Source organism: Apodemus sylvaticus, chromosome 2, assembly GCF_947179515.1.
Source record: "Apodemus sylvaticus chromosome 2, mApoSyl1.1, whole genome shotgun sequence".
Taxonomy (NCBI): domain Eukaryota; kingdom Metazoa; phylum Chordata; class Mammalia; order Rodentia; family Muridae; genus Apodemus; species Apodemus sylvaticus.
In genome coordinates, this window is record NC_067473.1 from 132,852,636 (window position 1) to 132,879,877 (window position 27,242).

A 27,242-nucleotide genomic window follows, 5' to 3' on the forward strand; every position below is an offset into this window, starting at 1 on the left:
CCAGGACAGGCTGTTAAAGGAGCATTGGGTTCAGATGCTGCCATATTGCCTTGATTTCTGTTAGTGCTGTTCCTGCGTTTGCCTTTTGCCATATAGTTCTCACTGGTGTTAGTTGTTCTTGTCAATGCTGAACTCACCAGTGCAAGCTGCCTCTTCCCAGGTGGCCTCTGGTGCACAGCTGACCTCCTGCACTGCCTGGAGACAGAGTGCTGTGGCCCAGGCTGTTCAGATCCCGAATCAGATACCTGAAGGCTCCTGCCCGGGGCCTGCTGGACTCACCAGAGCACACTGACTCCTCCCAGCTGGCCTCCCATGTGTCCCTCTGGCCTTCTGCACAGCCTGGAGATGTGGTGTTGTAGCCCAGGCTGTTCTGGATCCCGAAGTGGAGATCTGAATGCTCCCGCCAGAGGCCTCAGGACTGGAACCTAAGCTCTGCAGTGCCAACCCACCTGAGCAAGCTGTGTTCCCAGTCTGCCTCCAGGTGCACACCAGGCGTCTTGCACTTCCTGGAGACCGAGTGCTGTGGCCCAGGCTGTTCAGATCCCGAAGCAGACACCTGGAGGTGCCCGCCTTGGGCCTGCTGGACTCACCAGAGCACACTGACCCCTCCCAGCCAGCTTTCCGGGTGCCCCTCTGGCCTCTTACAGGACCTGGAGATGTGGTATTGTAGCCCAGGCTGTTCTGCATCCAGAAGCAGAGATCTGAAGGCTCCTGCCAGAGGCCTCAGGACTGGAACCTAAGCTTTGTGGTGCTGACCCACCTGAGCAAGCTGTGTGCTCCCAGTCTGCCTCCAGGTGCACACCAGGCCTCTTGCAGTTTCTGGAGACCTAGTGCTGTGGCCCAGTCTTAAAATCAATCATTCTTACCATGACACAAACTCAACTTAACATAGATACAGAACTGAAATGTAAGATTTGAAAGTACTATGAGTAAACAATACTTGTAGTACTTGTAGACATAGACATAAGTAATCGACACAAATCTAGGATTCTGAAATCACATTAAGAAAGCTTCTCTTTAGCCAGCAAACCAATATGGTACAAAGATAGCCTGAGAAGAATGAATGAATCTTGGTAGAGGATTAATAGCTAGAAAATATAAAGATTTGAAGCAATAGCAAGTGATCAAATCACCAAAAAGATGATATGAGAATTGAACAAATACTTCTCTAAGTAGTTCAAATGGCCACATACCTACAGAATCAGAATGAATACCCATACCAGTACAGACTATTATTGATGGCTAAGTTATAGAATAATAATAGGGGGTCTCAAGAAAACACATGAATGAAGAATATGTGGTTTGCATACACAGTAGAGTTCTATTCAACTATAAAAAAATTTAAACCTCATCATTTGAAGTAAAATTGATGAAATACGAGATCATACTAAATGAAACAATACAGGCTGAGAAAGCCAAATATCACGTGTTTTTGGTCCTATGTGTAATCTAAAAGAATAAATGGTCTTAGAACTGTTGAGGAAAAGAAAGGAGTTCAAGGGGAAGGAAGCTACTGGGTAATAGTACTTGTAAATGACCAAAGTATAGGCTATGCTCAATCTACAAGTAGAGAGATAATGTGGGGGAATTGCAGGAGTCTTTAGAAACCTTAAAGCCCATCACTAGTGTCTAACTTTCTCTCACAAGGCCACACCTTCTAATCCTTCCCAAATAATTCCACAAACTATGGATTGAGAGCTTGAACATATGGCTCTAGGGAAGCCAATCCCATTTAAACTATCACATTAGTCTATTGATTTCAGGTCCTTCTTAATGTATTTAACTTTCAAAAATGAAGTTCACCTTTAGATTATTAAACACACATTTAGGGTATAAGAAGAAGATGGTTCAGGCAATAAAATGCTTACTGTGCAATTATGAGAAACCGAGTTCAAATCTCTAGTACCCACCATAAAATAAGTGTGTGGTGGTGTGTGACTGGGATCATAGCAATTAGGAGATAGGAGGATCTCTGAGGCTCACTAGCAAGCAATCTTTTCTAAAAATTCTGAGCCATAGGATCAAGTGATGAACCCTGTTTTCCCCAAACAAGGTAGACACCCCCTGAGGAACCACACTCAAGACTGACATCCACATGCATATTATGGCCACACAGGCTTATGTGTGTTCCTTACAAAAATTTTATGTATTTTTATTTTGAAAAAATTTACCCATAAAACTGTGAATTTATTAAGATCACTCTATATATTCTGCTATAGAAACATGATTTGGCCAAAACCCTGGGTTTTCTCTCAGCCATATTTTTTGTATAAATTTAGAAATATAAAATGGAAATTAAGGGATTCTGCAATTTAAATTGTGAATAATTTTGGAGTTTATAAGTGCCTCACAGGCAGGGCAGTGGTGGGGCCTCAGTTTAGGTTGCATAATACGAAAATTCATAAGGTAAAGGCAGCCTGATCTCTGTAAGTTTAAGGCCAGTCTGGTCTGTAGAGTGAGTTTCAGGACAGCCAAGATACAATGAGATCTTATCAGAAAAAAATAAAAATAAAATAGAAACACTTATTTAGCCAGTCAGTGGTAGCACATGCCTTGAACTCCAGCATTCATGAGGCAGAGGTAAACTCAGGTAGATCTCTCTGAGTTTGTAGCCATTGTGGTCTACAGACTGAGTTCCAGGATAGCCAGGGTTTCACAGAAAAATGTTATCTCAAAAAAACCAACCCAAACAAAAAAAATTACTATCCTCTTTCCTATCTAGTGGGGAACAACAATTGATAGGTTGTTAATAAGGCTAATCATGGGAAACAACTTGAGAATAAAAACTGAGAAACATGGCTGAGAAATGGACCAGCAGGTAAAGAAACCAGTTGCTAAACCTAGCAACCTAAACTGAGGCCCTACTATGCATGGTAGAAAGAAGCAATTTATTCCTGAAAGTTGTCCCTTAACTTCCACATACACAAACTCAAAGAATAAAATGCAATTAATTGTTTTTAAATTAAAAATAAACTAATTTTATGATTTTAAATAAAATCTTCAAAACTATAAAATAATTGTAAAAATTAACTTATATGTCAAAAGATAATTTTGTGAAGTCAACTTCTGTTATTTGGCTGAATTCTTCACTCAAAATGATAATCTCTGCCATTGATCTAATGGTCAACTTCAAATGAAAGTCACTGGAGTACAGAAGTGAAGACATTTTTTCAAGCCCAACTTGAAGTGTATGGAAGACTAAATTTTCTATGTATTAACAATACATGCTATTTAAACTGCCAATGAAGTAATATTTATCTAGTAGAATTTCATATTGTAGTATGGATTTGTAGTGTATGTTCAGACCAATAAATAAAAGAGAAAGTGGTGGTAGTGGTGATTATGGTGATGTTGATGGTGACAGAAATAGTCATTGTAGTGATGATAGTAGTGGATGAGGTATTACTGTGCTACTGATAGTGTTGGTAGGATACCCTGGAACTAGTTTATGAAAATCAAAACTCCTAATTTCTTTATAAATTTTCTAGGCATCTTGCTAAATTGCTCTTCATAATTCAGTAGGCTTGACTGCTCTTCAAGCATTGTTACTGGTAACAAATCCTAGGGAATATGGATGCTACTGGTTTGAAGAATGGACATGGATCAGTGTGGTGGTTTGATTAGGAATGACTTCCTCGTATGTTTGAATATTTGGCCCATAGGAAGTGGCACTATTAGGGGTATGGCCTTGAGGGAGTAGTTATGGACTTCTTGGAGGAAGTGTGTCACTGTGGGGGTGGGCTTTACAATCAAGTTATGCCCAATATGACTGACAGTCTCCTGTTGTCTGTGGATCAAGATATAGAACTTTCAGCTCCTGTTCCAGCACTATGTTTGCCTGTTGGCCACCATGCTTCTCACCATGACACTAATGGACTAAAGCTCTGAAACTATAAGCTTTCCCCAATTAATTTTTTTCCTTTATAAGAGGTTCCCTGTTCAAGGTGTTTCTTGATAGCAATAAAACATAATCAGCAAGAACCCAAACATGTAAAAAAATAATTTTAAATGCTACTAAGAAGGTCTCTCAAATGCAATAAATTATTAAGACTTTGTGGTCGTCACACACTTTGGGGAGAGCTGCTGCTCCATGTACACTGCACTCTTTAACTGTGGAGTATTATACTTTGATCAAGTATGCCAAGGCCACCCCAGTGGTGGACAGAGACACAGATGTGGGTCCTTCATTTGAGAAATGCTCAATTTGTTTAAAATGACAAGGCATGCATGAATAAAACATGTGCATTGCAATACAAAGATAAATCAAGTGCAGAAATATTCAGAATAAAAATATGGTGATTTTGGAGGCTCAAAGGAGGAGACAGATGGAGTTGAGCTGTTCATGTGATTGCTGCATAGGGTATTTTTTGATGCTACTTCTCCTAGCATTTCATTAAAAACAATGATCTTACCAAACAGCCAAAATGCATAACTCCTCTTATACAGCGGTAGGATTTAGGTGTGTCTGAAGATGTGTGAATTTGAAATTTTATGGGAAATTTTGTTGAAATTGAGAACGAATTGGTAGATAGAAGGAGATGTTGCTTTGAGTCAGTTTAGGCACCAAAGTCATCATCTGTAGAGTGGGAAAGATTGACAGTGATGGTTAAAGCATCAGCTGAGCTCTATGATTTTATAAAGTTCTGAGTCACAAACCTGTAAGTTGGTAAGCTTGTCTTGATACACTGTGGAGACATGGTATAGAACATTAAATATAGCCAAGTGTTAGAAGACATTAAATCACTTTATAAACTTTTACCCACCAAGTGTTCATATTGTAAAGTAAAGTTACAGTAAAGAGGGCACTAAAGATGTATTTCAAAATGTATAAGGAAAAGATATGATAAAAATAATTTTACCATGCACAGTATTCTTGAGCAAAGCCAGTTTAGCAGTAGCAGTTATACATGCTCATGTGTTTTTTTTACAAGAGCAGAATCTCTTTCACACACTTTTACAGAGGCCCAAAGGCAAATACTGCTTTATCATTTCACAGAAATTAATTAAAGGAAGTGAGGAATGGAAGCAATTAGAACAGAGTGCTATGCATTGTAAAATACCTTCCAATCATTGCATCTAATTAAAAAGAAGAAATCATGACTTCTAAAGGTCTTTAATTATTGTAAAAGAAAAAAATTAATTAGTAGACATTCTCAGCTGGACATTTAGGAATATCTTTGTACTAAGTATCATTGAAGTAAGGAGCCCTGTGAAGCCAAAAATGCTATGGATGGAATTTCTGAGAATTGAGGTGGCTGAGAACTCTGGATGAGTGTCTACTGCTCTTACTGAATCCTCAAAGAAAATGTGCTAGCTTCTGGGACTTAGCGTGGTAGACTGGACTCTTTTGGTAAATTAGCCAGACATGTTTTCATGCTGGCTAAATATGGATTTTTTTTCTCAAAGATTTAGATTTGTGAATTCATTTGCATTCAACATATTCACCCCAATTTAAGGTCTTCCAGTAGCTTGATAGTTTTTCATTATAAATATATACTTTCCCAATTTTTTTTCCCAATGAGGAAATATAATCTGTTGGTCATTGCTGTATTTGATAATATGATGGACATCAGTTTGTCCCCAGTAATTCAACTTTCCTTATTACATCCTTTCTACTCTCAGGAAATATTCTTTGACTTTAGAATATTATAACATTCTTTAATTATACACATACACATCAAATTGATTAGAGGAGGTGGATTACATGTTTAAAATAACAAAGGAAATAACCTCATTTTCTTAATCTTACAGCTGTGGCAAAACACAAGTGTTACTACAACTGCCACCACAATTGGACCATCCATGGTTGTTCATGTTCCTAGCTAAAGGGCTGTGGTGTTTGCATCCCACTTCATCTCTCTGCATATGCTAAGTCACCACTAGAGTACTCATCGTACCTATTATAATGCCAAAGTTTTGTGAGACATTTTCTGTATTGTATTATTTACAGGAATGAAAAAAAGTCATACATGTTTAGCACCTAGCAGCTTCTTCATTTCTCTCTTCCAATTTCCAGCCTAAGATTAGGTAAATCTCTGGGGACATATCCTTGATTCACCCCTTATGTGACATGCCAGCACCATCTCACAGAGCAGTCCCTTTCATTTCCCATCTGCAGGCCAGATTTTTTTTTTAATCTAGCTCTATTTAACCCTCTTCCTCAGCACAGATCTCTTTGGACACTAAACCTGACATGGATGTGAAGCTAGGAAATAGGGAAGTCACATTTCTAGGATTTTTTTCTTCACATAAAATAGAAAGCCTATCTTTTAAGACAATAGCTATCCATTAGTGATCATTAGTACAAACTCTATTGTACTTTGCTCCTCTGATTATATCCATCCCAGGGGTCTCATAGAAACAGAATCATACACTTCATTCCTGTGGAAGAAACTACTTCTTTTCATACTCTCACATTAAGACCCCAAGAGTTTGCACATGTAGTTATACAAACTGATACCAGTTATACAAACTGATACCATAATTGTTCTGGTAGCCTATGGCATTCTTAGACTCAAAGTCAGTATCTTAGTCAGGGTTTCTATTCCTGCACAAACATCATGACCAAGAAGCAAGTTGGGGAGGAAGGGGTTTATTCAGCTTACACTTCGACATTACTGTTCATTATCAAAAGAAGTCAGGACTGTAACTAAGCAGATCAGGAAGCAGAAACTGATGCAGAGGCCATGGAGGGATGTTTCTGGCTTGCCTCCCCTGGCTTGCTCAGTTTGCTCTCTTATAGAACCTAAGACTACCAACCCAGGGATGGCACCACCCACAATGAGCCCTTCTCCCTTAATCACTATTTGAGGAAATGCCCCACAGCTACATCTCATGGAAGCACTTCCCCAACTGAAGTTCTTTTCTCTGTGATAACTCCAGCCTGTGTCAAGCTGACACACAAAACCAGCCAGGACAATCAAGAGACAAAACAGAGAAGAGATTGTTTTGACAGCCTGTTCACATCTGTATCAGCTCACGGTTATCTAAACATTGAGTTCAGCTTCAAGAAATCTGACATCTTTCTAGGACATCTATATGATATGAGATTTTATTGCATACAGTAATATGGTCATAAGAACTTCAAAGGTAATATTTTATATCTTTCTTTGATGGGTCTGGAAACCCTTATAATTAGAAGGATGGTAAAAATAACCTTGTTAAGTGCACACTTACTCTCCAGGGCTGTAGGCTTGTCCCCTCAGCAAAAAAAGCAATATAACTGATGAAGGAACCATATCATTACAGGATTTATGAAGTATTAGTCAAGAAGTTTGCTTCTTGAACATCATTTTGCTCTAGTAATTTGTTATTTAGTTCAAAATTAATGTCAATTTAAAAATGAATTTGTGATGCAGTTTAAATGGTTTGGTTTTCATTATGAAGACCGCCCTGTTGGCAATTTAGTCTAAATTTGTTGATTTAAAAAAAACAAATCTGTGGTTGACATGAATCCATATTTTCTTCAAATGTTTTCTATTCTATTGAAAGGAATATGGAAAGTGCCAAGTTAATTTGGAAGACTTCACTAGTTCAATTGAGAACATCATACTAAGTGAGGTAACCCAGACTCAAAAGGTGAATCATGGTATGCACTCACTAATAAGTGGTTATTAACCTAGAAAACTGGAATACCCAAAACATAATCCACACATCAAATGAGATACAAGAAGAAAGCAGGAGTGGTCCCTGGTTCTGGAAAGACTCAGTGAAACAGTATTTGGCAAAACCAGAACGGGGAACTGGGAAGGGGTGGGAGGGAGGACAGGGGAAGAGAAGGGGGCTTACGGGACTTTCGGGGAGTGGGGGGGGCTAGAAAAGGGGAAATCATTTGAAATGTAAATAAATTATATCGAATAAAAAAAAAAACACTTGGGAGCGATACTTCAATGAACAACTTGAATCATGCAGTTCAAGAGCTAGGATTATATAAGATTTATACTTTCAAGAATAATTCAACATAGTGGTAATAAAGGAAAAGGGGCAGGGCATGGCCTACCAGAGGGGATGGTATTGAGAAGCCAGTTTTTTTCCCTCAAAGAAATTCAAATGGTTTCTAGATGGGGCTGAGAACTGGCACTGGCGACTTCAGAGAGACAAGTTAACAAAAGGATTAGGCAAGTTTATAGTATTTTGTTTACTCCGTTCATTAATTACAAATTGGGGATTGGGATGGAATGGGATTATGGGAAGATTGGAATTTTGAATCTGGAAATTTGAAAGTTGCTTGCAGAAAAGTAAGGCTTAAATTGCATGAAACCAGACACAGATTCTTGCCATCCTAGGCCTTTCAATTTCCTCCTTGTAATGAGAGTGTGTTTTGCACACTCTGAAATGCCTAAGCAAACAAAATCACATTTATCACATATATATTATGGAAGTGGGGACTGAGTGAGGCACATTAGATCAGAAGAAATAAAAATCAACTCCTTCCATATACCTACGAGGGAGGGCCCTACATATTTGTACAATTTCATTATTTTATTCTATTCATTTTTTTTCTTTTTTGAGAAAGAGACTTATGCAGCTAAGGCTAGACTCAAAGTTACTAGATAGCCAAGAATGACCTTGAATGCTTGATCCTCCTGAGTGCTGATATTATAGGTATATACCACCACATCCTCCCTGTTCATGATTTCAGATGGTTCAAAGACTAAATTTACTCGAGGCAAATATTGTACAGCAGTTCAAATACATTAAGAAGTTACAGTTAACCACATCCAATTAACTTGGCAATGATCAAAAAGAAATTTATACATAGTAGTTGTACTGGAGCTTGCACCTACATCCTCTGTGTCAGCAATAAAAGTGTGCTGATGGCTGCTACCTTTATCTCTGTGCGGTCAAGTATCTCCTGTCCTTTAAAACAATCTTTGGCTGAACCCATAGCTTTCCCCCATAAATGATCAAAGAACACCAGGAACATACTGGCAATCGAAAAACTGTAATTACTACTTGGCACCACATGAAGGAGAATAAATATTCAGCATGGGATCTTGGCAACATCTCAATCAGAAGGAAGGTATCAGAATTAACTTGCTACAAGATTTGGGCCATGTCCGATGGTTTTTTGGAGGAGTTTATGATTTTGGAGTTAAACAAAGTGAAGTTTTTCTCTGTACTGGGCACTATCAGAAGGTGAAGATTATTCAGGGAGTGGGTTTTATCTTAGTCTGTGTTATGATGTTATAAAAGGTACCATGGACCATGGAATTTAGGATGAACAGAATCTATGAGGCTCTATGACTCTGGAGAATCTAAGGGAATATCTCTGGTAAGACTCTTCTTGTGTCAGCCATGGCAGAAGGGAGAAGGTCACAAGCATGAGAGCAAGAGTCAAGGTCAGATTGGCTGACGCAACCCATTTTATATTCAGCATCAGCCCATTCATGAGCATGGGGATCTGAAGTGTTCCTTTGAGGGTGCCCATGGCACTGGTGCATTTAAGACTCAGTTTCCAGTCTTCATTTGCAGTGGTAATGGTCTATCTTTTTGGAGAGTGTTCTGGTGTGAGCAGGCATAAAGCTGTCACTGGCAAAGAAACAGCAGCCACTCATCTTAGCCATTAGAGAGGATCCTTGCCTTCATGGTTTGCATGGTGACTTTGGTTTTTCTGTGCTTAGAAAGAAAAATAAAGGAGGCTTGTTACTCTTAATCAAAGTAGTGGAACAGTCTTGTCCGATGTTAATGTCCCATGAAATTATGTATGATGGGAGAACAGCTCTTCTTGGTTTTGAGAAAGAGCCCAGCCACAGAAATTCCAAATAAGCTGGCAATAGTAGGGTGGCTCATGGTAGTGAGTTACTCCTTTTCTCTGTGTATTCATTACATATATTAGGTATCAAGTCTAGTCTCCTAGACTTGCAGTTTATCTCCTGCCCTTTGTAGTTTAAGTCTGATTTGTTGTTTTAGGACCCATGGTTCTGCCCTGGTAGCCTTCATGCTGATGCTCTCCTAGGTATACCCACTCACTAATTCTCTAAAACCCTCTGGATCTTGGTCAAGATTAGCACGAGCCTTGTGCTAATCTAGACTTAAGTCAACTTGTCACACAAACTAGAGTTTTCTGAAAAGAAGGGCACTTAATTGAGAAAATGTCTCATAAAATTTGGTTATAAAGCATATTCTTAATTAAGTGATCAATGGGAGAAGGACTAGCCTATCGTGGGTAGGTCTGCCCTGGGCTACTGGTCCTGGGTTCTAGAAGAAAGCAGGCTAAACAAGTTGTAGAGGAGCAAGAAAGCAAGCAGTACCTCTCCATGGCCTTTGCAACATCTTCTGCTTCCAGGTTGAGTTCCTGTTCTGCCTTTCTTCAATAATGGACTATAATATGAAAATATAAGTCAAATAAACCCTTTCCCTCAACTTCTTTTTAGTCATAGTATTTCATCATAGCAATAGCAACCCTAAGACAGTTCCCCAAGGCCAAAGATGGCATTTCTAGCAAACCTTTTCACCAACTCTCACCTGTTTACCTCCAGCAACTGACCTTGTAAACTGAGACCATGCTTATGAATATTGTCATTTCTCTTAAATTCTCCTGCCCTGCCAAGATGTAACAGATCAGACAATATTCTGCTTAAGTACAAACAGTGAGGCCATTAAGTGACTTTCTTCTCTCCTTAGATCCATCTCAGATACAGTGCATGGTACCATTAAGGACAAGGGTAGCCCTTGGTTCTCTGATACGTAAGGAAAGTAAGCAAGCAATACCTCCTGGCAGGCTTGGGAGTGATGGGTGCTTATGCACTCAAATGCTTATACAGATGGTGGAAGTAGTTGTGGGATCATCACTAGAACAGAGGCTATTAAGGACTACTTGGTGGCTGGTTAGTAAGTCCTTGGGTTGATGTTCATCTAGATTTCTGTGTACTAGCATCAGAATCAATGCTATTATGTATTATTTACTTATTCTATTTCATGTTCCAGCTATGGATGACTGCTATCAATTTCAGACCCATGAATGAAATTATCAGAAATTAATTATATAGGATACCAAACAAAAGTTCTACATTTCTTTAATTATTTAAGCTCTAATATATAATAGCTCATATATAATACATAGAGTCAGCATAGAATATATGTAGTCAGCATAGAATGAATGTATCTATATATGTATATGTATGCTGACTACATATATTATCCCCAAATTTACAAAGTTTGTCTAAGGGGGATAAAATTCAATCAAGATCACCCAGTCTTTGGCTGTGCCTTCCTCATATGCAGCACTGAGGAAAATTTGAGCTAATGTTTAGAAAGTGTACATTGAGTAAAGTCTGATGGGCTTGTTAGAGGATAGAGGAGGACAAAGTTTATGTATACTCATGAAAATATTATATGCCACTGAAGGTAGTAAGCTATTAATGAACATTTTATAGAATTGGCATTTCTATTCATTCAATTTGAAATTATCTTTTGACCAATAACAGGAGAAATGGGTCAAATATGAAGGACAAGGACAAGCCTAATCAACAGTTATTGAATAAAATGATAATAGAGAAATAATACTGCTAATTAAGTTATAACTAGAAGTGCTCAAGTATATAACTTTAGTTATAAGGTCCAGAACACTTTTACATTTAAATTTTGTTTTATTAAAACTTTTGTGAATATTCTACAGTGTTTACACGTTATGAATGAGTGAATTGCCCAACACAGAAACTATGATTTAATAAGGCTGTTTCTATTTTAAATTGTTTTGCTCTATTTTGTTTTATCATTAGTGTGCTTGTATGCAAGCGTGAACATGGGCACATATGAGCGTGTGTGCATGCATGGGACATGAGTGGAGAACTCATGCCATGTACACCTTTGGAAATATAGGACAACGTATTGAGTCAAGTTCTTCCTTCTACCTTTATGTGGCTTACAAGGATACTTTCCAGCTCTTCAGCTCTGCATCATTGTTTGGCAAGCATTTTGTTTTTGTTTTCTTTCTCCTCCATTTTTTCAAACCTGATGATTCAACTTGTTGTAGTTCAGAAGTTCTTAATTGCAAAATATGACTTGTTCAAAGGGTTTAATCAGATGATTTTAGAACTTAGATGTCCAATAGTCTTTAAATTATATCAGGTTCTTTTTGAACAGTGACTAAAATACTTAAATCTCACTAAACTGAGAATCCACTCACTCAGCAGAGGTAATGAAAGGCACATTAGCACTTGGTATTAAATCACCCACCATTCTCAGTCAGTAAAGTAGCTGAAAATAAGGAGTGGGTACCAAGACTATTGTGAGACGATGAACCATGGAGTGCATACAGAACACTGTTTATGTCATGAGAAGATGATATAAAATGAAATTTCATACTTCATTGGTTACTTCCCAGAAATTACTTCAATTTTAATTACAGCAAGCAAAGTTCCAAAGCTGGGATTTTCATCCAAAGAGTTAACATATATGGATTATTGAACAATACCACCTTATTTTATTTTTGGAAATGTGCACTTAATCAGCCCTCTCTGTGTAGGTGAGGATTTGAGTGAGTGAATGTGCTCATTATTTGTATAGTCCAGGTTCCTGCGAGCATGGTCAGTTGTTCCCAGGTCCACAGACTCATAGCTTTAGGTCTTTGGTTTTCACAAAGTAAGGAACTGAGTGCAACACTGAGCAGAAATTTGCTTTATTTTTCTTCCAGTAAGTGTCATTTGAAATTATGAATAGGTCACTTTATTAGTTGAGTACATGTGATCTGGAGGTGAGTGGACTTGACTTTTTGTCCACACAATATCTACATTCAGTTATGCAATCTAGAGAAATCTCATAAACACTGTACACCTCAGATTTAAAATCCATTCAGAGTAATTACATTATTCAAAAATAGAATTCTTGTGGGAGATAATTGCTACTGTAACTCGAAGACAGCAAGCACAGTCTGGGGTCCATGGCAAATTCACAAAAAATCCCGGAAACCCTACTAAACCATCAAATACTTAACATTCCTCTATACTGGCAAAGTAATAGAGTGTAGCTTACAGAAAAGTAAACTTTTTGAACTGTATGATTTCTAGTTTCTAGCTCACAATGAATTCTTCACCTGTATTTTAATTTGATAAGGTTACATTTACACTAGTTATCAGAAAAGCAAAGATCAAAACTATGTGATACTACCCCATATAAGGATGTTAAAATAACTTAATTAAAAAGACAAGTGATGAAGAGAAATTAGAACAACCAACCCATACTCCACTATAATGGAAACAATGCAACCACTTTGGAAAACACTTTATCAGTACTGCAAACGGTTTAGCACTATATTGCTACAAGACTTAAAAATCCCAGTCATTGATTTGTATGAAAGACAAGAGAGAACACATAAGCACACAGACTTACACACAAATGTCCATACCAGCATTATTTACCATAACTGAAATGTGGATATACCTCAAATTTCTATTAAACATTAGATTCATAAACACTGTCAACAAGTGCTCCTATGCAGCAGAATATTCTCCAATTATGAAACAGAACAATATACAATACAAATGATACTAAAAAACACTGCAAGTACAAGAAGCTAGTTCACATATTGAATAATTCCATTTATATTAAATTTTCAGAATAGGCCAATGAGCAGAGATAGAAAATAGATTAATGTTTGCCTAGGGCTATGGGGTTGAGTTGGGAATGATGAGGGGTGACTGCTAATAAGCAAGATGTTTCTTCCTGGAATGATGAAAATGTTCTGAAATGGTAATTGCTGCACAATTCTGTGAACAAGTAAAAAGGAAAAGCAGTGCAATTATACATTTAAAGTAACAGCAAAATTAATAATATCATGAATTCTCATTATACATGAATATACAGTAAATAATCCTAGCAATATTTCTGCCACAAGCTCTTGCAGGAATTAAAGGATACTTAATGTATATACACAAATACAGCATCTCTGTCTTTCAATGCAACCAGCCCTGTTGTGATTACTGTATAAAGTATATGCAAATGCCAAGCCTCTTAAGGGGTGATTAGCATCTCTTTGGGGGTTGTCATATTTGAGTTACTATAAAATTTATTTTTTCCAGACATTGAAGTAAGTTCTCACATAATTGGAGAAGATTCTGTAAATAGAGGTTTCTCATTGGCATTGTGGGGCTTCATTCATTATCTAGCACCACATACTGCTAAGTAGTATTTCAGCTAGTAAGTGCCTTGGCTTTAGAAGCATTTATATATGAAGGCAATGTTTTTCTAACTATCAGGGGATTGGAACTACTTTTGAAATGACCAATCCCTTCTGCATGAAAGGGGCATAGTCAAGTGGGCAGATACCACTATCTCTTATTTTATATAAGAAGACACATAAAATAATACCTCTATTTTGTAAGGGTTAGATCTAAGATCTTCAAGGACACAAGTCTACAAAATCTTAAGGCCCTTATATAAAGTGGTATAAGATTTTCCTAGGACCCATATCATTCTCTTGTGTGCTTTAAATCAGCTGTCTATCTACCTCATCTATGGAGTTAAAACATTGCAAAAGACTGTGCCTATGGCTTGTCTACTTCCTCTATAGAATTACTCGTCTTTGTCAGGATTGTTTCTGAACTTCAGTATTAGTTCATTTTAACAAGTCACAGGTAAGAAGTTTAAGTAAATGTAGTAACTCATCATTTTATTTTAAGGAGAAAGAGGCAATTTACACCTGTTTTGTTCAGACAGCTTTCTTGATAGTTTTTACTCTTGTTGTGAGACATGCATAAGGGTGTGGATCTTGCCTTGAGTGAAAAAGTGGGCCCCAGTATCCATGAAAAGTGTTCATGAATTAAGTTTTATGTTATAGACCTAAGCCTATCTTAGTAATATTTATAAAAAAATAATCATTTACTTCTAGCAGATTATTTATATGCACATATATTCTGTCTGCATGCCTATCATTCTTGTCCTTTATTCTTGACAAAATGACTGATTAGATGGATTTCCATTTCTATACCTTTCATTTATCTTCAACGTCTCTCATAAATGTTGAATTAAGCAGGTTTTATGGGACTTATCATAAATTGTAGTTTTCATTGAAACTGACTGTGACAGAGTAGGTTTCTATACTTTCAGCTTCAGTAACAGTGACCCAGAATTTCTGGGCATTAAATAGGAAGGTTTTCATACTATAAAAATCATGTATCAGTCTTGCAAGTAAAACTATTTGTGTGTGTTTTCCCATATGCCTTTCAAATTCATTAGAACTTAGGAAACTTGAGGGAAATACTAGCAAACAAATCATTACTTATAAATATGAACTAGGAAAGATATATATATATATTCTGCTATAGAAATAAAATTACATTGCTTTTCAAATGACATTTTCCACATTTGGTATTTTTAAATGTATTTTTTGAGAGAGAAAATATGAGTGCATCATTTCCCCCCCTTCAACTTTTTTCCCCCGAACTGGATCATGTACCACCACCTCCTTTGCTCTCTCTTTCAAACTCATGAACTTTTTTACATTAACAGTTGATATATACAATTGCTGCTGTGTGTGTTGTGGTATATGAGTAAATACATATTCCTAAATATATGAATACAGCCTGTTTACCCACCTGGCTGCCAAAGACAGTTGGGGCAGTTACCATTTGTTGGGCACTCCTCATAGGCTAGTTAGCTCATGCTTCAAGTCATTTTGTACTTAGAATAAGTATAACGGCTAAGTGCTAATCACTGCCAGTTATTTAGATCAAGCCAGGTGGAATAGACTTCCTAATATAAAATAAACCACAAAATGTAATGCAACCAAAAAAACTATTTGAGTTTGTATATGCTGTGAGTGGCTCACTCAAGGGATTGTATGCCCAAAGTTTGGTTTCCACTGAGGTAATTTTGGGATGAGGTGGAATATTTAAGAGAGAATCTAATGCCAGGCCTTATCAAGTCATTGAGGCATAAATCTGTATTGGCATAAAAGATAGTCAAAACATATTTAGAATGGAAAGCTTCCTTAACAAATGATCAAGGAGAAATTGGATATTCTTACGTGGAAGACTCAAAGTAGATCTCTGTTCATCTTTCTTTCTGCCAGTACAAAATGGAATTCAAAGTGGATCAAATACCTTTATGTAACATTTGAAACTTTGAAGCTATGGTGGGGGGGGGGCAGAATGTACTGGCAATACTTTAACTTATACACACAGACAATGGCTCTCTGAATAGGACTCTGAATAAAAACATAGAATTAATGAATTTTAAAAATGGGTATAGAACTAGAGAATTCTTAAAAGATGACATTTAAATGGGTAAAAAACATGAAAGAAAATGTTCAACATCACTAGCCATCAGGTAATGCAAATTAAAACTCTTGAAAAGGACCCAGAGTCAGTTCTCATCACCCACATGGTGGTTTATATCTAACCATAACCTCAGTTCCAGGGCATTTGATGCATTCTTTCAAGCTCCACAGGTATCAGACATGCATGTGGCATACACATATACATGCAGAATATTTTTACACATAAAATAAATAAATTCAAGGAGAAACAACAGTAAAGAACTATTTTAATATTTCATCTTATCCCAATCAAAAGGGCTAAGATAAGAAAAATTTTTGACAAGTGCTGGCATGGCTAGGAATGGGAGCATACATTTCTGCAGCCACAACAGAAATCAGTGTAGAGGCTCTTCAAAAAGCCAGAAATAATCTACCACAAACTCTAGCTATAGGACTTTCAGGTATTCAGCCAAAGGACTCTATATACTACTGCAGAGATAACTGCTCATCCATATTCATTGTTGCTGTCTTCACAATAACCAGGAAGTGGAAGCAGCCTAGATATCTATCAGCTCATGAATAGATAATAAAAAATGTGATATATTTTGTGATATATTTATTAAACAGAATATTATTCAGCTTTAAAGAAGAATAAAATTCATATGTAAATGGATGGAGCTGGAAACAATCATCCTGAGATGAAAGATTCATAAATAGCCCAAACTGTGTTTTATCTAATTTATGGATCTCAGTTCTGCACCTCTGGATATGTGTGTTGTATCTGAAATACTGACAGAGGCTAGGAAGGTAGCAAGTGGCCATTGGGTAGCAGGGAATCTTAAAAGGTATAGGAGACTATACAGTGACAGAAAAAGGAAAGGGAAATCATGTCAAAGGAAGGATTAAATGGAATAGAGGGTGGTTAGGAGGGCATGCAAGAGAAGAAACAGTGGAGAGGGATAATTAGCACTAGAGACATTTTGAGAAACAACATAGAAACCTTCTACTGTAGAAGCTTTCTAACATATATACATATACACATATAACAAGAAACTAGAGATCGTTAACCTACAATATGCCAACTAGACACCTCATGCTACCAGATAAAAATCTCTAGTACCATGAATTGGTTACCTCTTTTTGAGTTGTTGGCCAGAGGGTTTTTATAGGTACTTAACCATGACAGATTATTGACCTTGCTCTTGATTACCTTCCAGAACTTGAAGGTAAGACGCCATTGCTGAAGATATGAACCATGGAAAAATCAAGCATGTACTGATCTGGGAGCTTCATTTCTCTTGGCTAGTTTTGTGGTGCTGAAAAGTGTTAGGTCTACTACCAGAAGATAAAAGTAAATATCAATCTTACTTGGTTGTAAACTCTGGAAGCTCTAATGATGACTGGCCTGGAAGATATGTCCAATAATGCAATAGTGGCAGGAACATTGTGGAGGTCACTAAGAACTTTGTGATTGGATTTAAATAGCACCCCACAAAATGAAATCCATAGTTGGATTGAGAATCTACTACTATTACTCTGCTAAATGAACAGGAAATTAAAATGACTCTTACTGACTTATTGTTATACCCATAGAGTAGTATATTTCTCAAAAAGAGAAACTTCTTTTTTAGTAGAGGACAGTTTTCACACAGATCCTCAACTAGTCAGCATGAAGAGGATAAAAGACTACTGTGTGCTTAGCCCTAAGTGGGACTTCTATAATTCATCCCTACTTTCACAAGGATCAGTAATCTACGTGGAAGAAGGGAAGATTCTAAGAGACAGAGGTGGTGGATCACTACAAGAAAACATTGTTTGCCAGACAAAACAAGACTGTTTCATACATGAACTCACTGTGATGTGACAGCGTACATGAGATCTGCTCAAGCTCAAGGCAGAAAAATTCCAGAATGAAGACAGGAAGGTTGACGCAATGTCCTACCCCTAGATCAGGAGCTGTTGGCATTTGATAGCTGATGGAAGAGACTGGATTTTCTCTTTGTTGATTTTTTCAGTTTTTGTTATTTAATGTTGACTATATTGAAGGTCAGGTCCTACTTCCAAGAATGTATGGGCAACATAAGCTTGAGTTGATAGATAACATACAAGGGACATGAAGTTGAACGTGGAGCAATGGGAAGATTTGGGGACAGGGCAGTAAGCATGATCAAATACTTTCTATGAACTTCTCAAGAAATAAAAACATTTTTAACACTATTGCTCTGTAGTATTGCTTGAGGTCAGGGATACTGATTCCCCCAGATTTTCTTTTGTTGCTGAGAATAGTTTTAGCTATCCTGGGTTTTTTGTTGTTCCAGATGAATTTGATAATTGCTCTTTCTAACTCTGTGAAGAATTGAGTTGGGATTTTGATGGGTATTGCATTGAATCTGTATATTGCTTTTGGGAAAATGGCCATTTTAACTATATTGATTCTACCGATCCATGAGCATGGGAGGTTTTCCCATTTTTTGAGGTCTTCTTCCATTTCCTTCTTCAGAGTCTTGAAGTTCTTGTCATACAGATCTTTCGCATGTTTGGTAAGAGTCACCCCAAGATACTTTATACTGTTTGTGGCTATTGTGAAGTGGGTCATTTCCCTAATTTCTTTCTCAGCCTGCTTATCCTTTGAGTATAGGAAGGCCACTGATTTGCTTGAGTTGATTTTGTAACCTGCCACTTTGCTGAAGTTGTTTATCAGCTGTAGGAGCTCTCTAGTGGAGTTCTTTGGGTCACTTAGGTAGACGATCATGTCGTCTGCAAATAATGATAGTTTGACTTCCTCCTTTCCAATTTGTATCCCTTTGACCTCCTTATGTTGTCGAATTGCCCGAGCTAGTACCTCAAGTACAATATTGAAAAGATAAGGAGAAAGGGGGCAGCCTTGTCTGGTCCCTGATTTCAGTGGGATTGCTTCAAGTTTCTCTCCGTTTAGTTTGATGCTGGCTACCGGTTTGCTGTATATTGCTTTTACTATGTTTAGGTATTGGTACAGTGACAGGCAGGAGGATCAATGGAACAGGATTGAAGATCCAGAAATGAACCCACACACCTATGGCCACTTGATCCTCGACAAAGAGGCTGAAAACATCCAATGGAAAAAAGATAGCCTTTTCAACAAATGGTGCTGGTTCAACTGGAGGTCAGCATGCAGAAGAATGCGAATTGATCCATCCTTGTCTCCTTGTACTAAGCTCAAATCCAAATGGATCAAGGACCTCCACATAAAGCCAGACACTCTGAAGCTAATAGAAAAGAAACTGGGGAAGACCCTTGAGGACATCGGTACAGGGAGAAAGTTTCTGAACAGAACACCAATAGCGTATGCTCTAAGAGCAAGAATTGACAAATGGGACCTCATAAGGTTACAGAGTTTCTGTAAGGCAAAGACACCATCAAGAGGACAGATCGGCAACCAACAAATTGGGAAAAGATCTTCACCAATCCTACATCAGATAGAGGGCTAATATCCAATATATATAAATAACTCAAGAAGTTAGACTCCAGAAAACCGAACAACCCTATTAAAAAATGGGGTACAGAGTTAAACAAAGAATTCTCACCTGAAGAACTTCGGATGGCGGAGAAGCATCTTAAAAAATGCTCAACTTCATTAGTCATTAGGGAAATGCAAATCAAAACAACCCTAAGATTTCATCTTACACCAGTCAGAATGGCTAAGATTAAAAATTCAGGAGACAGCAGGTGTTGGAGAGGGTGCGGAGAAAGAGGAACACTCCTCCACTGCTGGTGGGGTTGCAAATTGGTACAACCACTCTGGAAAGCAGTCTGGCGGTTCCTCCGAAAACTGGGCACCTCACTTCCAGAAGATCCTGCTATACCACTCCTGGGCATATACCCAGAGGATTCCCCACCATGTAATAAGGATACATGCTCTACTATGTTCATAGCAGCCCTATTTATAATTGCCAGATGCTGGAAAGAACCCAGGTATCCCTCAACAGAAGAGTGGATACAAAAAATGTGGTATATCTACACAATGGAGTACTATTCAGCCATTAGAAACAATGAATTCACGAAATTCTTAGGCAAATGGATGGAGCTAGAGAACATCATACTAAGTGAGGTAACCCAGACTCAAAAGGTGAATCATGGTATGCACTCACTAATAAGTGGTTATTAACCTAGAAAACTGGAATACCCAAAACATAATCCACACATCAAATGAGATACAAGAAGAAAGCAGGGGTGGTCCCTGGTTCTGGAAAGACTCAGTGAAACAGTATTTGGCAAAACCAGAACGGGGAACTGGGAAGGGGTGGGAGGGAGGACAGGGGAAGAGAAGGGGGCTTATGGGACTTTCGGGGAGTGGGGGGGGGCCTAGAAAAGGGGAAATCATTTGAAATGTAAATAAATTATATCGAATAAAAAAAGAAATAAAAAAAAAGAAAAAAAAAGAAATAAAAACATTTTAAAAAGAATTGATAAATTAATTAAATACTACAAATTTGAGAGGGAGTAGAAGGAGACATGGGAGGGGTTGTAGGGAAGAAAAGGAAGAGAAAAATTATATATATTTATTTAACAGATGATCGATAGAGAAAGAAAACAGGAAGAGATAGCCTATAAAATGTAGAGAGTGGTCAACCACCCACCTCACAGGGGATCAATATGTGCAATATAGAGACAATTTTTTAAAAAATTAAGCACATAAAATGTCATATTGCTAAATGGGCAAATGAATGAACTAGAAAGTTCTCTAAAAAAAAATGAAACAAAAATAGACAAATACACATACAAAACAGTGCTCAATATCTTAATCCTTAAGGGGAAATGCAAATTAAAACCACACTGAGATTTCATCTAAAATCGATTCAAATGGTTGCTATCTAGAAAAGAAATAATAAGACAAGCGTGGTGGCACACACATTTAATCCCAGTACTTGGGTAGCAGAAGCAGGCAGATCTCTGTGTGTTCAAGGCCAACTTGGTCGCAGAGTAAGTTCCAGGGCAGACTAAGGAAGTGGGGTGAAAACAACCATTATACTGTTTATATTGTAAAGTAAGCTCTAAGTTTACTTTACCCATTATGGGAATTTGCATGGATAACCAGACCACACCTAAAAATAGAGCTTATATATGGCTTAGCCATATCACTCCTCGGTATTCACAAAGGAATATAAATTTAGAGATATCTCTGTACTTATAGTTATGAAATGCTATTTAAGATAGCCAAGCTAGACTATCAGTCCAGTTACCTATCAAAGGACTAACAGGTAAATAAATGAGTCAGGTGTACAGTGTAGGGTATTACAGAGATTAGAAGAATAAAATTATGCCATCTTCAGGCAGAAAAATGGAACCAGAGACCACCATGTTTAGTAAAATATGCAACTCAGAATGACAAATACCACATTTTCATTCATAATAATTGAAATTTTAAAAAAAGATAACAAGTAGAAGGGAAACTAATTGGGAACAGGAAGGGACCAGGTGAAAGGGCAACAGAGATAAAAGAGTTTAATACAAAAAAATATTAAGATACCACATGCTTATAATATCATGATGAAGCCCATAATTTTGAGCAATGAACATAAACTGAAGAATGTAGGAAGCTTGATGGCTACTGATTGGACAAGGGATTAGTTTGTAGAATACACAAAGAGTTTTAAAAATTGAACATAATAAGAAGAAAATCAGTCACTAAATGGACAAATGAATTAAATAGAAATTTTCCAAAATAATTACAAAAACTAATAAAATCATGAATAAAAGTGTTCAATGTCTTAGCCATTAGGGACATAAATATATAAAAAGGGAAAGTAATCAGATGATAGGTCAATTAACATTATGTATACAAAAATGCATAATATGTATGTGTGCAATATACATATGTATACATGTTCATGTACATAATAATGCAACATTTATTGGATTGTGGACAATCAAGAAATAGACTTGGCATCCATATTACTCATTACTACCACTAACATAACTTGTTTTACCACCTCAAGATTTCTACATTTATTATAGATTATCTAATTTGTGAATTGGTTTTATTGAGAGAAATGGCATCAAGAAATGCAGAAGGGAAACATTAAAGAGGTTTCTAAAGGCTAGAAACTAGCTCCTTATCTTGCTGTGATTGGGTAGCTGGGTTTTGAGACTGGCTATAACACACGTGGCTATGTTTTTCTTCATCTCTGTGCTCACTGACCATTCCAATCTCTAAGTAGGGGATTACTTTCAGGTGTTTTGAGGATTCAAGGCTTTCAGAGCAGCCCCAAACTAAGATGTGAAAGGTGTGATTGTAAAGAAAGTTAATGCCATCACCTTTATAGGTGTGTCTTTGAACCATGTGAAACAACTCTACATTTACCCTCATTTTGTAGATCAGGAATCTACCTTTCATGTAGTATGTAGAGCATCATGTGTCCCCACTCAGGATTTAACCTGTTGATTACAGCATCACAGCCACAATCAGTGCTGAGCACCAGTGGGAATATTAATCACGAGGCCTTTCACAATGTGGAAGGTTTGAAAGCAGCGTCCTTTCTGGGATTTAAGGATGCTATGCATACTTTGGCAAACACATTCTGAAAATACTTATCTGAATTGCTGAAAATGTTCTGTTCCTTGCTTTACTATTTTCTGTGTCTGACAGCTGGGTCCTCATTATGGGATTGTTAATTCTCCACTGAGCCTGGCAAAGTGCTGCTCCCCTGCAGAATGGAGGCTATTCAAAGCTTTGCCATTATCTGGATGGAATATGTCTAGCTAGGTCTCCATCTTCTTTTTCTTATCTAATCAGTAGTAAACAATTACCCAACAGAGACCTGGTCTTAGTCATGTGGGCATGCCACATGTTCCACGTGAAGTTAGATTACATTAGTAGGAAAACATAATGTATAGTCCTCCGTATGACAGGACGGAAGCAACCCTCTGTAGGCATCTGTGGGTAATGTGGTCCCCCACGTGTGTCTTCAAAGAGCAGAATTATCCATTCCCCATGCTGGCAGACCTTCTAGAATCCTGGAAGCATCATTCCTCACTCCTCCTTTTTTCCATTATTACTGAACTAATGCAATATTTTCATGAAGATAGTGAGTGTTTTTCCCTAGGAGCAGGTAAGAGGTCTAATTTATTTTAACACCATTTCTTATAGATGCCCTCCTAAACAATCTAATTAAGTGACTGTAAAAGGACTAGCAAGGTGGTGGCTACATTCCAATTCCAGCAGGCAGGGTAACACCTGTGCTGCCCACTGTTTTAGAAGTCAGTTACTTGCTTTATAAGCAAAGAATTATATTTCTACTCTTTAAGCCTTATTTATCATTTTTAATGATTACACCATACTTGTAGCTATTTATTGGGTTTAATTTGACATTTTGATGCACATATAATTATCAAGGTGGAATATTTAGCAAATATACCACTTAGTGCCCAGAATAATCTTTATGGCAATAATTCTAAATCTGCTCTTTTATGAAATATTCAATACCAAGGAGTGGGCATGGTCTTAAAGCTGTAGTTCTCAACCTTCCCAATGCTGTGACACTTTAATACAACTCTATTCTTCATGCTGTGATGGCTCCCAATCATAAAATTATTTTTGCTGCTACTTCATGTCTGTAATTTATTTATTCTTATGAATTGCAGTATAAGCATGTTTTCTTGATACTCTTAAGGGACCCTTGTGAAAGGGACATTTAATCCCCCAAAAGGCTCTTGACGCACAGATTGAGAGCCTCTGGCTTAAAGTAGGTGGGGAGTAGGCCTAGCAAGAGGGACCAAGGGTATGGGGAACATTAGAGAAATGTTCAAATGGATTTGAGAGAGATTATTAAAGGAAGAAAAACATAGGTTTTAAGTGATGGATAGTGTTATTATATGGCATCGTAGACAAGGAGAGCTATGAAGGCTGAATGTATAGTGAAAATGTGTACACATAGAGGAAATCCTAGTGCTAATCAGCATTCCAGGGAAGATTAAATGAAAGGTACTGTCTCAATTAGGGTGTCTACTGCCATGAAGAGACACTATGACCAAAGCAACTCTTATAAAAGACAACATTTAATTGCAACAGGCTTATAGGTTCAGAAGTTAAGTTCGTTATCATCATGGTGGGAAGCATGGCATCATCCAAGTGGACTTGGTGCTGGAGAAGGAGCTGAGAGTTCTGCATCTTGGTCTGAAGGTAGGCAGAAGAAGATGACTGTCTTCCAAGCACCTAGGAGGAGGGTCTCAAAGCCCCCACAGTGACACACTTCCTCCAACAAGGCTACATTCCAATAAGGGTACATCTCCTGATAGTGCCGTACCCTGGGCCAAGCATATTCAAACACAAGAGGTCAAACCTATTCAAACCACTACAGATTTCTAAATTGCAGGCTTGAGATTATATCCTAACATGCTCCTCCCAGGAGTGTACAGGATGGAAGTTTCAACAGCTTCACTGATGGTATTTGTACTGTACCTAGTACCAGAGGACATGATGATTCGCAGTTTCTGGACTGACTGCTCTGACCCTGTGTCTACAGTCTTTTGTTAAGGGTAACTTTGATCCTTACCTTATTGGGTTGAGAATGTGGTCTGGTTAAGGCTGGTACAGTATCTGATGAACAATGTTCATGGCACACTAATGTGTTTGATAAGAGCTTGTTCTATGTTTTTGTCTCATAGTAACAGTACATTAAGGAGTTGGTGGTAAAATAATATGGACATATGCATTTAGATGGGATGAAGCATTTCTCTCAAAATACATCAGAAGGGTGATATTCAGTGTCAAATTTTGTCCTATAAATCATTCTTTCTTCTTTGAAGAAAAATAGGAAATACCAGCTACAAATCAGATATGGTAGAACAATTTAGACTTTGGTATACAATGCATCACTCTCCCACACTTGACCTTTCTTTGTAAAGAAAATGAAGGAAAAAGCAGCTATAGTAAAAAAATAAAGAACTCGGCTTCTTCATCACCATGACACAGTGAATAACAAAACTTGAAATGAGGGCATCTGTCAGGTTCAGCCTTACATAGTGTTAGTCAACATCACTTCTTTGGGAGAACAAGGATCCGCTGTAAGGGTGGTGACAATCACGTCCTTTGAGCTGACACCTTTTGCATCCGAGGTACTCTTATAAAAGTCTTCAACTCTCAAAACACCGGGAAAATACTCAGCTCTCCACGTAAAGACTAGAGTGGTTAGAGAGCACGAGGGATGAAGGGAACTGTAAGCGCTGGATTGTGGTGGTGCAGATCTTTAATCCCAGTACTCGGGAGGCTGAAGCAGACAGATTCTTGTGAGTTCTAGGCCAACATGGTCTACAGAGTGAGTTCCAGGCTCAGGAGAGTTCAGAGTAAGTTCAGTCAATAAGCCAGGGCTAGACAGAGAAATCCTGTCTTGAAGAAACAAAGAGAGACAGACAGAGGGAGGTAGAGAAGAAGGGAGGGAGAGAAGAAGGGAAGAAGGGAGGAAGGGAAGTAGGAAAGGAGGGAAAGAAATAAGAAGAAAAAGAAGGAAGGAGGGAAAAAGAGGGAGGGAGAGCCATAAGCCATGTATGTTCTGCCTAGGTCCAAAGTTCAGTAACCCAGTCATAATAATAATATAGTGAGCTTGCTTTTAGCATTTAGCGGCATTCTTAATTTTTCCTTCTGTATTTTTCATGCCCATTTTCCCTTTCAATAAAACCAATTCAGCATATTCAATCTGTGAACATCAAGGCAGGAGGTGCTCTTCTGAAAATTGTCAGTTTAATAACGTAAAACACAGTGGACAAGTGAAGAAATAGTTTCACTGGGGCTATGGAGCATGGAATGAGGGCTACTGAACAGACTCCTGCTTAGTTCAAAAGTAATTTGATTTGATGATGGAAATTGATCATTAAGAGAGTCTCTGACAGGACATCAGGATGTAGAACTATCACTAATCCTCTGGCTCTATCAATGATTTAAATAACTCTAGATGGTGGTGTGGTATGAATATAAGAATGCCACATAGACACAGAAAAGGGGAGGAGACAGCAATATGTTCTTTTATATTTAAGTGGCATGCCAAAGTCCAATTTCTGGTACTATAACTTACTGCCTCACACCTGAACTTTTGTAAGGAAGAGAGGTTTATGTGTCTTCCAGTTCTGGGAACTGGTAAGTTCATGTTCAAGAACAAGGTACTAGCATCTGCTTGACAGTAGACTAGGGTCTCAGGACTGAGTCCTGAGGGTCACAGCATAGCACAGGGTGTTACATATGAGACAGAGCCAGCATGATTCTGCTCTAATGTTATAAAGGGGTGTGGGTCATCCCTTGTGGGTCTCATCTAATCCTACCTACCTTCCAGAGACCCCACCCCTCAAATAGATTAGCATGTAATAGGAAAGATTGGGTTTCCAATATATAGTTCCTACTGTTCACACATCAACCATAACAATGGCCACACTATATTTCTATAGGCTGCTATTGGCACAACCATGATGGGCCTGTGCAGGCAATGCTGCTCTGCCTCAGCCCCCACCTTTCAACATTTGCCACTTTACCTTGATGGCTGTGGTGACAGGAAAACTCTTATTAAAATCTGTGTGTTTTACAGGACTTTTATGGACTCAAGAGGAGCCTAACAGATGCCCAGCTAGATCAAAGAACTTCATGGGGACTATCAAAATAAAACTGGAGAAACAAAGCCAAAGAGAATTCTCAAGGGAAGTCTTCAAATTCCGGATGACAGCCTTAATTAACACAGTTGCCAGGGCCTGGAGAAGAAATAGCCAGGTTTTGCAAGGTGAGTGTATGAATGTTCATATACGGGGTCTCTGGGGATGCCATGACCCAACTCCAGTTGGATGTTGCTGTACAGAGACTTAGGGCTTCTTTATTTTAAAAGGAGAATGAAATGCATCTTCTCATGTGGGAAGAAAATTATCACACGATTTATGGTAGTTTTGCTGGAGCTTCAATCCAGGGCCTTCTGGGTATTAGGTAAGCACTGTTCCTCTGTAGTAAATCCCAGCCCTGGAATTCTATGCTCTTTATAGCAGCCATTTAACATAAGTCTCTTATCTATTAGTGACTTGGTAGAACACACTC